This window comes from Aotus nancymaae, unplaced genomic scaffold (genome assembly GCF_030222135.1).
Source record: "Aotus nancymaae isolate 86718 unplaced genomic scaffold, 86718_ANA_hifiasm-v0.15.2.pri h1tg000064l_0, whole genome shotgun sequence".
In the NCBI taxonomy this organism is placed as follows: Eukaryota; Metazoa; Chordata; class Mammalia; order Primates; family Aotidae; genus Aotus; species Aotus nancymaae.
The window spans coordinates 623,929-636,612 of NW_026988478.1; the positions used below are offsets into that span (position 1 = coordinate 623,929).

General features: G+C 46.2%; 1 non-coding gene across 1 annotated transcript; it reads right to left on the minus strand.

Moving 5' to 3' along the window:
• Positions 1–1,565: 1,565 nt before the first annotated feature.
• LOC135270568 (U6 spliceosomal RNA) lies at positions 1,566–1,671 on the minus strand. The gene has a single exon (XR_010338725.1). It is a non-coding gene; the product is annotated as a U6 spliceosomal RNA (small nuclear RNA).
• Positions 1,672–12,684: the final 11,013 nt, after the last annotated feature.

A 12,684-nucleotide genomic window follows, 5' to 3' on the forward strand; every position in this document is an offset into this window, starting at 1 on the left:
ATCATTCAGTTCTTGTCTGGATCAGTTGTTGCTGATAAGTCATGGTTAGTCTAAATGTCAGTCTAACTGTTTGGGAAATATTTTTTCAGGTGTTCCCTTGATAATGCTTCAACTCAGGCAACTCCTCAAGGAGAGAAAAATAAAGTGTCCTCCATCTCTGACTTCCACGTCTAACATCTTTTTTATGGTTTCATCTCATTTTTCTTTGCCTCTGAATTCTCAAACAAATACTAAAGTTTGTCCTCCATAAAAATTATTTTATTTCTGGTTCTATCAGTTCTACTCTTTAACTCCTTCTAGTGAGGTGGTAACTTTTATTTTTGTGTTGTAACTGTCTAACAAATCACCCCAACATTTGGTGATATAAAACAATGGCCATCAGGCGGGAATGGTGGTTCACACCTGTAATCCCAGCACTTTGGGAGGCAGAGGCAGGCAGATCAGGAGGTCAGGAGTTTGAGACCAGACTGACCAATGTGGTAAACCCCGTCTCTACTAAAAATACACAAAAAATTAGCTAGGGCCTGGTGGTGTACATCTGTAATCTCAGCCACTCAGGAGGCTGAGGCAGGAGAATCGCTTGAACCCAGGAGGTGGAGGTTGCAGTGAGCTGAGATGGCACCACTGCACTCCAGCCTGGGCAACAGAGTGAGAGATTCCTTCTCAAAAAAAAAAAACAAAAAAAAAAACAACCATTTAATTATGCCTGCAGGTTCTGTGAGTGAGGAATTTATAAAGGGCACACAGAGAGTAACTTGTCATGACTCCATTATGTCTGGGGCCTCCCCTTGAATGGCTAAGTCTGGTTTAAATGGCTGGGGGCTGGGATCTTCATTCACCTGTCCAGTACCTGGCAAGCGTGGCTAGTGGCCATCCCAAGTAGAAATATCAGTCAGAACACCTACTTGCAGCCCTTTCCTGTGGCTTGGCTTTCCTCAATGCATGTAACCTCAGGGTGGCTGGATTTCTTTCATCATCCCTCTGGGTTCCAGTGCAAGTGTTTCTATGAGCAAGGTGGATGCTCCTCGGCGATTTATGATCTAGCTTTGGAAGTCACATAGCACCTCTGCCATCACACTCTGCCGGTCAAAACGTGAACCGCACAGAGTGGTTGGCACTGCTCGCGTGTGGCTGTGACCACTGGAAATGTACTTAGCGGGAAGTGAGACTTCAGGCAAGTACAAGACCCATTCTGAGTTTCAAGGGCTTGGTATTCAAGAAAGAATGTCAAATATTGTATTAATAAATTTATTATATGTTGAAATAATAATATTTTGGATATATTTGGTTAAATAAAATATATTAACATTAACTTCACCTGTTCCTTTTTACTCGTTCTATGCAGCCACTAGAAAATTTAAAATGCATGTGGCTTACATTATGTTTGTGCAGGACAGTGCTGGGCAAAGCACCTGTCCAGATGTAAGAGGCGGGAATGCAGACTGCACCTCTGGAAAGCAGGAGTGTCAGAGAATTTGTGGTCAGGCTTTAAAACCACGACACTGTTTCGCATTTACTGCTTAGCACCTCTCAACTCACTCATTTCCTTTTTTTTTTTCTTTTAAAAAAATATGGAATGCTTCACGAATTTGCGTGTCATCCTTGCGCAGGGGCCATGCTAATCTCTCTGTATCGTTCCAATTTTAGTATATGTGCTGCTGAAGTGAGCACCACTCATTTTTTTGTATTTTTAGTAGAGACGGGGTTTCACCATGTTGACCAGGATGGTCTCGATCTCTTGACCTCGTGATCCACCTGCCTCGGCCTCCCAAAGTGCTGGGATTACAGGCGTGAGCCACAGCGCCTGACCCTCATTTTTTTTTTTTTTTACATTCATCTTCCTATTTCCTTTTCTTGTCTGTTCGCTTCATCCTTTTACTTTTCATCTAAATCTGCTCTCTCCCTAGAACTTTGTTCCTGGTTCACAGAGGCTATCTCGTCAGTATTTTTCTGAGAAGGAAGAAAGAATTTTCTTCTGAGGACCATACCTTTCAGAAAGTATTGTGCACATAGCAGTCTGCTCACCTTTCTTTCATCTGCTTCGTTGTTTTGAGTTTTGCACTCTGCCTGGACGTGGAAAGATGGCGAACAGATCAGGAGAGCCTCTTCCCCTCCTCGTGGAACAGCAGCACTGAATAAAGAGCTGGCTGCCCATTTTCTGGTCAGCCCTTGGACTCAGAGCCGGAACTGATGAAAACAGACAGATTCCGAGTGCAAGCCAATCTTTGATCATTGTCGTCTGTTTCACGAAGGGTGGGTAAGCAAAGTGTATCAGGAGCTGGAGCCGGATACATTTTACCCTGTTTAATTAATCTGCTTTGCAATTTGCTTCAGCTTCTTTTCTCCCAGATTCTTGTATCAGATTATTAATCAGTCAATATGCATACACATTTTTGCATTTGCCTATATTTTAATAAGATGTCGGGAGACACAGCATTAAGAGTTCTATCCAGACGACATTTTCTACCAGAATTCAGGCTATAGTTTTTAATAGAGCCGACTTTTTAGAGCAGTTTTAGATTCATGGCAAAATTGAATAAAGATACAGTTTCCATATGCCGCCTCCCCCTCAGCCCCACACCCAGCCTCTCTGACTATCAACGCCCTGCACCAGAGTGGCACATTTGTTGTAACTGATGATCATACATTAATACATCGTTATCACCTAGAGTTCAAAGCTCACGGCAGCTTTGAACTCCTGGACTCAAGTGATCTGCCTGCCTCAGTTTCCCTTGGAGAAGTCCTACAATCTGCGGCCTGCGAGATTTAACGGTGCTTTTTTTTTTAATTTTTATAATAATACGTAAAAGAAAATATAAATGGAAATTTGCGGTAGTGGGGTAAGGCATATCTACTTTAAAAGGCAGGTCATTTTTAAAAGCTCTATTTTCTAAGTTAAAACTACGAAAGCAGGGTGGGATGGGGTGGGGACAGTTGCCCTGTAAGAACTTCGGCGATTGATGATCTAAGTTTCTCGAAGTGTCTCAGAGTCTCAGTGATTCTTTCAATCGGGGACGTCTGAGACTCAGGAAAGCCAGTGGTGTGGTTTGCTGGCCTTAGAGTCACGGAGCCCGTGGTGTAGATTCCAGTTCAAGGCTAAAGTCCTGACAACCGGAAGCTGCAAGGACAGGAGATGATCACTGCCCCAGCTTGATCAATCACACAGTCAGTCCCCTTACTCCGCCTTTTTGTTCTATTCAGCACCTCAAGGGATTGGATGAGGCCCACCCACACTGGGGAGGGCCATCTGCTTTACTCCGTCCACCAATTCAAATGCCAGTCTCTTCCAGAAATGCTCTCGCAGACACATCCGGAAATTGTGCTTATCCAGATGTCTGAGCATTCCATGGCTCAGTCAAGTTTTCACATAAAACTACTCATCACAAGCTGATGGGACCGGGCCCATCTACAATAGGGAGGGCCATCTGTTTTTCTCAGTCTCCTAATTTATGTTTTGTTTTTTTTTTTGAGACAGAGTCTTGCTCTGTTGCCCAGGCTGGAGTGCCGTTAGCATGATCTCAGCTCACTGCAACCTCCGCCTCCCCGGTTAAAGCGATTCTCCTGCCTCAGCCTCCAAAGTAGCTGGGATTACAGGCACGTGCCACCTCACTCAGCTAATTCTTGTATTTTTAGTAGAGATGGGGATTTTTACCATGTTGGCCAGGCTGGTCTTGAACTCCTGGCCTTGAGTGATCCACCTGCCTTGGCCTCCCAAAGTGCTGGGATTACAGGCGTGAGCCACCACGCCCAGCAAAATGTTAACGTCACTCAAAAGCACCCTCACAGAAACACCAAAATAATGCTTGGCCAAATATCTGGGCTCCTGATGGCTCACTCAAGTGGACACATACAATTAATCATCACCCCAACTGTCCTGGTGTGCCCAGGACTGAGGTTTCCGAAACTGTGACTTCCAGCGCCAAAGCTGGGGACATCCCGGGATAAGTTGATCATCAGTTGCTTGTGTGAGTCCAAAAAACACAAGGAAGAGGAAAGAAAGGAGAAACTGAGGCATGGAGACGCATAATGCGTCCAGGAGAATTGGGAGTTTTGAGTCTGGAGGAGTAGGATGTTGTGTAGCAGCAGACGTCAGCTGGAATGGTGGCCAGGAGCCATGTGTGGAGGGGCCTTGAATTCCACGCCAGGAAACATGTCCTTTATCCGGCATGTAATGAAGGGTTTGAAGCAAGGGAGAGACACAGTCAGATTTGCGTCTTAGAAAGGTTTCTGACCTGTCTTCCCAAACTGGGCAGAACATCCCTCCGATTCATTACTCAAATGCCAACCTAAATGGGCTCTGGAAAGGCTAAATAAAAATTGCATCTGTGAGAACTGTCAAGTGTAATCCTGCTCTTATCTGCAGTGACAGCTGAAATCAGGGGGCGTGGATCTAAGCCAGCCAGGCTGACATGTGTGCATCAGTCCCCACGGAGGCAGGGCCTCTTCCTCTCTGTGAGGTTCATTGACAGCCAATGACCCTCTCTACTTTGCAAGTGGGGTGATTTACAAGGTATACCAGGTCAGGAAATTGCCGTCCTCAACATCGACGGCTTTGTATCGTACCGGGGAGAAAGTCTAAACGCCGCATAGCTCCTGCCTTTCTCCCCAGGCTTTCTTCTAGCTGAAAGACCTGTTGAACTTGCCATGCTCCTCCTAACCTCAGGACCTTTGCACCTGCTCTTTCCTTTGTCTGGACCATTCTGCTCTCGCTCTCCACAGCACTGGTCCCTCCTAATCTTTTAGTTCTCAGCTTCAATGTTGCTTCTACAAACAAACCCTCCCTTACTCCTTATCCAAGTAAGTCACCTCTGTTATTCTTTGTCACAGTACCTGTTTGGTTTCTTCCTGGCTTCTTTGGTAAGCTGGAGTAATTTCGTGGACTACGTATTTAATTATTTCTGTCCATCTTCCTTACTAAACTACGGGAATGATAGAGGCAGGGATGTTGGCTACCTTGTTCTCCTTCACATCCCCAGTGCCTAGAACATTGACAGCCTAGCACGTAATAGACATTTGTTGATTTAATGAGCAATGTGAAAATGACATCTAGGGTGTAGAGCTGATGAGCGCCTTCTCGTTATACCTAAGAGACAGGAAAACAGGGAGAGTGATTATTACAATGCGATCATTTTAGTACAATTCTGTGTATATAAAAATTATCTCATTCAATGAGAAATGAACAGGAGACTCATGTTGTTTTTCTGACTTTGTCACCGTTGTAAGTATTGGTATTTTCTTCTGTAAAATGAGGCATTGCATTACTTATTGCCAAAGGACCTTTCCATGTCTGATCTTCCACAACAATGTAACAAGCTGTCATGGTGAATAATAATTGCCATGTGGTGACATTACTATTATGAGCATGTGGCATACATTGCCTCTACTCTTTAAGCTGGCCTGCTAAAGTGGGCATTATAGCACCCCCCAGACCAGGAACTGGGTTTCAGAGAAACTAAGTACCATCCTAGAACAAAACAGCCTGAAGGTAACAAAAATAGGACTTTAGTACTACTCAAAAGAAAAAATAATGTCAGCCAGGTGTGGTGGCGTGTGCCTGTAGTTCCAGCTACTTGGGGACGCTGAGGCACAAGAATTGTTTAAGCCCAAGAGGCATAGGTTGCAGTGAGCTGAGATCACATTACTGCACTCCAGCCTGGGTGACAGCAAGACTCTGTCTCAAAAAAAAAAGACTGATACAGAAGGGTCAGCAGAACAAGCTACAGTCCCTGCTGCTGTAACTTGGCCTGAGGCAGTGATTAATGCCCTCTTTTCTCTCCCCTTCCAGAATCCCCTAGAAGTGATTGATCTAGTCTAGGTGGCTTGGCAGTGGGGTAACCCAGACCTTAGACTCCGTCCTTAGGGATCTGAACTCTAACTTTTCCTACCATGGCATGTTGGCAGCTGCCACCTTTTCCCTTTTACTATATCTCAGTGAAAAACCCCTCACAGCCTCCCAGGGTGTCCCCTGCATTTTGTATACACTCCTTTCAGACCTCATTATATAGCAGCCACCGCAGTTTCTAGTGATTGCCAGGGACGAGTCTCCACCCATCTGGTAACTGTTTTCCTTGCCTGCTGGTCCACTGGCACGAGAAACTAAGATGGCGAGGTGGTAGTCATAGCTTCAGTTCAGTGGAAATTTACTGTGATCTTGCTAGAACCTCTCCCTTACTGAGAATCACAACCTACAATCCAACAGAATTTAGAGTAATGGAGGCAGGAAGCACATTTTGCAAGAAAGTCATTGAGAATAATGGTGAGAGAGATCGCTCCTACGTGTGCCTCTTAGTTCCTGAATATGTGCATTCTACATATTGGGGACACTACGCCAGGCATGGCCCTCGGCTCATTGTATCTATTGCATTCTGGAGGAAAGAGCCCCAATTCTGCAGGTGCTGTCCCCAATCTGGCACTTACTCTAAGTCTTTAAAAATAATTTCATCTTTCCTTAGGCTAGTATCTTCCAGATGGTGTGATGTATGTAGTCACATATTCACACCCCTTCTTTGTCATAAAATGTGTTCCTTGGTCTGAATCAATGTTGTTCAAGATTCTATGCCAATAAGCCTGGTATTCTGTAAGACTTTGCGTGGAAAGCGGGAGGAAGGGCAATGGGCAGGGTAGTCAAATCCCTGTATGAATTAGGTGACAATCCCTGCTAGGGGGAGGGGTCCATTGCAATCATCCTGCCACCACACGGCCGGTCGGTCTTCTTAAGGGATGGTAACCATATCAAAGGCTCAGCATCAGCCTCTGCTGGTAACAGGACAAACATTTAGCTGCATCAGTAGTCAGATTTGCACTGATGAGACGGACCCCATGCCATAGGGCCAATTTGTAGCATCCTCCCTTGTTTCTGCAGCCTCTTCATTCATGGGTCCATTGCCCAAGCACTGGAATGTCTGGAGAGAAGCTGGCTGTCATCCTCAAACTCAGACATGACAGGGGAATGCTTCCTTTGCAATGCATATTCTCTGGTGGGCATTTGCATGAAATGCAAAGTTCTGCACGCTTTTTCCTCTTCCCATGGGTCCATCCTCAGGCCTTTCCTCTGTCCTTCTGACCTCTGATCTCCCAGTCTTGCTCCTTTCAGGCTCTTTACCAATCAGCCAAGACATTTATGTAAGGTCTTACTTCATCCCACGTCTCCCTCCACTGAAACTTGACCGTCTAGGGTGGTGAGCTCTGCGCACTGGGAGGGTTCACCTTCCCAGATGTCCTTCATGGGCAGCATTCCTGCTCTGTTTAGTGTCGACATAAGTGAGCCCCTCCATCTATGAACCAGGCCTCAGTTTTCCTCCTCTATCGGTTAATCATAGGGACCCCTCTGTATTCTGCCATAGGCCATGGGTATAGTTGAGGAGGTGGCACTGGTGTGTCAAAGGTAGCAGTTTCACGGGTTTGGGCTTCCCGTTGAGGCCACCTCTGAACCTTCTTGGACCCGATTCTGAATATACAGTGTTCAACATGACTTAGTGCATCTGAAAAATATCAGTTCATGACACTCAACTCCAATCTCAGCCACTCGCAGTTCTGTGGTCAGGAACTCGGGCATGTCCACTTTTTAAAATGGCAAGCTACTCCCTGCTGCAGATGCTACAGCTTTGATCCAGAACTCTGGGAGTCTGAGCTGAAACTCTCCTGCGGTGATGGCCAGAGAATCCACAGGGCATCCTCATTCCCTTCAGATCCTTCTAGGCATATCAGATCCCTGAGTCACGTGGCCCGAGTGGTGGGAGCTCAATATAAATTGGTGTGAATGCAAACTTGGACCTCTCAGAGAATCCTCTCTCACTGGTGTCCTGCTCCAAACTGGAAGTCTTCCAGCGTGTCTGACAAATGAATTGCAGTGCTATTCCTAAGGACTACACATGCTGCTTTCAAAATCCCAAGAAGCCTACCAAAGCTTGGTTGTAGAGGTTGCAGGGTGCAGCAACCAATCTTACAGCGAATAACCTGGCAAGCCTCAGACCACTGAATGCCTGGCAGCATCACCAGTGTGACCAGCCCCTGAAGTTGCATGGCTTTTATCTCCAATGTTCCGGCAGTGTGTGCTTTACTTGGGTATCTGAAATACTTGCCACTTCTGGCTCATCAGTCCAGTTAGAATAATATCATTCATCTAGTGGGCAATCATGATGTTTGTAAATGTCAGGACAATCAGATCCCTGCAGACTCTACTAAGAGAGCAACAGCATTAACATCGCCCTAGAGCAAGGCAGTAGAGTGTAAGCCTGTCCTTCCCACAGAAAGGTGAGCTGCTTTTTATTCTCCTTACTGATGGGGTTTGAAAAGAACTTATTTGCCAGCTCAATAGCCACAGTTCTAGAGCCTGAGGCTGTGTTTGTCTCTTCCAGTAAGGATGCTATATGTGGCTATCATTTGGCTTAGTTTATAGGAGTTCACCGTTATCGACTATATCTATTTAGTTTCTGCAGAAGCCTTGTAGATGAACACAGATGTGATGAGGGCCATCACACTTGCACTCTTTCCATCTCTGAGGACGCCACTAATATTTGCCATTCCACCCAGGGGGCAGAATGGATTCTAATTTGCTGTCTTGGCCGGGATGAGGGGCTGTTTCATGGGCTTCCACTCACCCTTTGTGCTTTAATAACTCTTTCTCCCGGTCTCACAGACCAGGAAATGAATGAGACATTCTGTCGGCTGCTAGACATAATTATACACTTGACAACTGGCAGAATAACTAGGTGGCAGGTCTGTGGCTACAATGGACCCACTGTGAGAGAATGTGGGCCAGGGGCTCCAGCTGACCTTCCACATCCCCACTCTCACTGGGAGGGTGGGGGCCATGATGGCATGTTGGGTCCCCCGCCATCGGCTTTAGCCTAGAACTCATATCTAAGAGGGCACACGTACAGTTATTCTGGAAGTAGCCACAGATGCCTTTGGGGAAGGACTGGAAGAATGTTGATTCCTCCCAGGGAAGCAGCAGGTCCTGGGTCTGTGAACTGACTTAACTCTGGAAACTGTAGGAGGAACAGCGATTTTCTGTTGCAGCAGTTGACATTGGCCTCTGCTCATCCGATCTCCACTTTTTCCGTTTTGAAGTCAGATTACACCCTAGCCAGCTACCCATTTATCTTACGCCCCGGGAGTACTATGGCATCACCCTCAGTCTCTGAGGTCATCCCCGTTGCCACGCCAGTTGCTGCCTGTTATGTTAACACAACTTTCTTGCCTCTGACCAAAATGATTCTTGCTATGTGGGAATCCTGTCACCTCCATTTACTAGAGAGCCTAGTTCTATGCAGCATTTTCTAGTCAATTTTCTGGTCAATCCAGGCCAAGAGAAGACAGTGGTCACTGAGCTTCCTAAAAGTGCTAATGCCTCCATCATCAGTGGATTTTTATTGCCTTAGTAACGAAGCATCTTTGGTGCATTTCCAGGGAAGCCGTCACACACGAGGGAAGCCCTCTGGTCTCTCACAGTGAGTCCTTCTCACATTCCCACCTCACTGGCTCTCCTGACTCTTCCTCCATATGCTGCCAAGGCAGACCCAGTATCTCAATTTCATTTGCTGAAGCCTATTTTTTTGTTTTGTTTTTGAGACGGAGTTTCGCTCTTGTTACCCAGGCTGGAGTGCAATGGCGCGATCTCGGCTCACCGCAACCTCCGCCTCCTGGGTTCAGGCAATTCTCCTGCCTCAGCCTCCTGAGTAGCTGGGATTACAGGCACGCGCCACCATGCCCAGCTAATTTTTTGTATTTTTAGTAGAGACGGGGTTTCACCATGTGGACCAGGATGGCCTCGATCTCTTGACCTCGTGATCCACCCGCCTCGGCCTCCCAAAGTGCTGGGATTACGGGCGTGAGCCACCGCGCCCGGCCTGAAGCCTATTGTTGAGTGAAAGCTTGGAGGAGCCATTCCAGCAGCAAGTTCAACTGGCTCCACCTGAGTCTAGCAGGATATTGACCCCTGAGTCGGGGAAAGTGCCTCTACGTCAATAAGCTCTCCCAACGCAGCCTTATATTCTCCTTGGCACCTTTCCCTGCCCCAAGTCCTCAAGATACTGGGGCATCTGCGCCCCAGTTCCTATTAGTACATATTAGCCAGTTCTTGAAATTCTTCGAGTTACGTGGACTGTTTCTCCCCAAAGTAAGGACTCTGGATCCCCGTTCTGCTCATACTGGAGCCGGACCCCGGTTACTGATCTGGAGGCAATGAGGAAAGATGGGGGCAGATCTTGGCGAGGACAAGAATCATCCTGCAAAGTTTTACATCAGGGGTTGGCAAACTACAGCCCGAGGGCCAAATCTGGCCCACCACCTGTTTCTAAATAAAGTTTTATTGGAACACTTCCATGCTCATGTGTTTATGTAGTGCCTACAGCTGCTTTCAGACTAAAACAACGAAGCTGAAAAGTTGTCATAGAGGCTGTATGGTCTGCAAAGTCGAAAACATTAGTTACCTGGTCCCTGACAGGAAATGTGTGCTTACTCCTGCTTTGTCCGGGAGTCGGTGGGTGGTAGTGCATTGAGGATTTATGTTATCTAAGAAAATGTTCAAAGAAGAGGGGAATTAGGTGGGCAAGGATGTAGGGCATGCTCTGGTAGAGAACCAGACTGGTTTTTGTTCAGCCTTCCAGCACTGCCATTTACTAACCGTGAGATCTTGGGCAAGTCGTTCAGAGTGCTAACTCCTACCCTTCCTGCTTCACAAAATCGTCAGAAAGGTCAAATAAGACAGTGGACACAAAACCACCCAGCAAACTGTAATGTGCTATAAAAACGGGAGGTCTAACTGTTTGCTCCTCAATATCCTGATCTTCCAACCCACAGCAAGGGATAAAATTCTTCATCTGTAATGATGTAAGAATGTGTGTGTGTGAAATTCCTCTCTGCTCGCATCACTCTGTAGAGATCTTCCTTATTCAGCTTCGGTCTGCAGGTCCTGCTCAGAGGGCTGGAACATCAGTTCCCTTTGCCAAGCTGGGTTGCACCTTCTGCTTCGGCCAGTCCCAGTTCCTCCCATCTGAAGCACAAGTCACCCATGGGCTTTTCAGAGACCTGTGGAATCTATGACCTGAGTGCAGAGGAGCAGCTTTGAGCTGAAGACACTGACTCCCAAGGTGGTCGGAGGCAGAGGGCATCTGCAAAGAGATGATATTTAAAGCTGTGAGAGGCATTTTTAATGATGGCATTTGAAGGAGAAAAGAGAAGTCAGCCCCAGAGAGAAACTTCAGGGATGCCTAAATGTGAGTGAGTGAAAGGAGAAAAGAACTGAGCTAAAGAGACAGAGAAGGAGTAGGAAGAGAGGTGTGGGGAGAACTCAGAGAGAAAGGTCCCTGGAAGCCAGAAACCCTGGGCCCAGATCTGGGATGGTCGGTGCTTTGCTGTGTGGCTTTGCATAAATCACTTGACCTCTCTAGTCTTTTATTTTTCTCACCTTTAAAATGCAAGTGGTGAGAATTCCTGCCTCCCAGGCTTGTCGTGAGATTCAAAAGAGGAGGGACACACAGGACCACGTGAAGTGTTTTAAAGGCATAGCGTCTTTCCCAGGGCAGGGAAGAAGGGCCCACGGCGCCTCTGTACTCACATTTTTATCTCACTGTCAGTCTCTCTTTTGGCCTCTGTAATTACATTGTCCTAATACAACTTCAATTCGAAAGATACAAGAAAACTTGACTCGATACAGATTTCTTTGTTAATTCAAGCCCGGAGCTTCTCTCAAAAGCTCTGTTGCTTTTTCCTGAATCACCTGCGTTCCTACGCAGGCAAAACAAAGTCTTTAATGCCTAGCAACGCATTTCCAACTGCACGATGCATCCTGTAGTAGGGACAGGTCAGGAGTTACGGTCTGTAAGTGCAGAGAAAGACTGTTCTTGATGAGCAAAGGTTCATTTGAGGCTCTACTTCGGAGCACTCCTTCTCAGTTCAATTTGACACTGTCAGATATCCAGCACCAAATCTTCAAACCAAAGGATGTCCTCACAAATGTCTATAGATGAAACCATTAAAGGAAATCAATGTGCTCCTGCGTTCTCCATTATAACACAGCCGCAGTGCCCCAGGTATAGCCAAGGGAACCGAGAGGCAATGATTGGAGGTGGGGTGAGGAGGATCCATATTCCCTTTGCAAAGTCACAAACACTGCTCGAAGTTCATACAAATGGGCCTGCTCAATGTTAATTTGCGGGACATTTGTTTCCCAGTGTAAGCCTTAGTTTGCTCACGTGTAAAATAAGGTCATTGGAATAGATTTATCATACATCTCTTTTAAAAAGAGTATTCCGTGTTCTTTATTGAGCATTCAGCCAAATGAAAGCACTTTGTCTGAATGTTTTCCTCAGCCTTCTGCTTTCATTAGAAAGTTTTCGTTCCCATTGTAAGGAAAGAATGCCTTTGGTTTGCCTGGAGCCTGCTGACAGCTATGTATTATGGGTGAAATTGTGTTCATACTGAAAAGGCCAAGGTTCTGGTTTGGCTGCAGCAAACAACTTGCCATGTGACTGTAAATTAATCACTTTGCTGTTCTGAGCCCAGTTTTTCCGGACTTTGATATAAGCTGGAGGATACATAAAAATCGGTAAACTTAGTTGCCCCTATAGAGGTGTAAACTGATTACCTGAAGATCCATTTTAGGAAATGCTGTGCTGAGTTTAGATAACAGGTACACTCGATTGGATTGGTATTTTTCCCTGTACCCTATGCTCCTTTCAT